The sequence below is a fragment of the Phalaenopsis equestris genome, unplaced genomic scaffold (genome assembly GCF_001263595.1).
Source record: "Phalaenopsis equestris unplaced genomic scaffold, ASM126359v1 Scaffold000962, whole genome shotgun sequence".
NCBI lineage: Eukaryota > Viridiplantae > Streptophyta > Magnoliopsida > Asparagales > Orchidaceae > Phalaenopsis > Phalaenopsis equestris.
Genome location: NW_018165401.1, coordinates 42,905 through 43,754, shown reverse-complemented (window position 1 = coordinate 43,754; position 850 = coordinate 42,905).

The following is an 850-nucleotide window of genomic DNA, read 5'->3' as shown; positions in this document are numbered from 1 at the left end:
TCAACCATAAATTGGCCTTGGTGAAGCCTCAAATCCATTTGATTTTGGCCTAAATCCAAAATTCCTAATTTTAGCCCCAAATTGGCTAAGTCCCCATATTCCACCCAATTGGTTGCCTTAACCTCCAAATTTGCATCCAATTAATGTTGAAAACTATTCATAGGGTACCTACTGACAGTTTACAACAATCAATTTTGACTTAGCCCAAGGCTAACCCAAGCTAGACCCAAGACTAGCCCAACATGACCAAATTGATTAAAGTTCAAAATTCCCTCGAATTGATCCTTCAATTGAGCTCAAAAATAGTTCCATCCTTCACCAAAATTGTTCCTTATGATCATCTACACCAAATGAAACAATTAATTGGGCCAATTTACAAGGCTAGCCTAGACCAGACATAAGACTTGGTCATTTGCACCTATTTGGACCCATGCACTAAATGTGAACTAACCACCCTAAAGTCACCAAATTAACTCCACCCTAGCCATTCGTTGGACTTAGTGACCAGTCCAAGCACCATGAAACCAACACTATGAAACCACTAAAATCATGTCATGGACAAAAGGTCCCCCAAATTAAGGGATATTCTTTCCAAAAATGCATGTGCTTAAGATATCATTACAAAAATGAGGTATTATTGCACTAAATTGTTGTGACATATTCCCCTGGGTTCCCTGAGCTCCTAGCCATCTCCCCGTGGCTGGCCGACCAGCCTAGTGGCCAGAAAAGCTCAAAATCGAGAGCCACCCCCATGAAACCTCACCCAAATCAAACCTAGAGGCCAGCTCATCCAAATCAAATTGAAGAGCTCCTCTGCCCTCCACCTAAGCACCACAATGCACCCAAACTT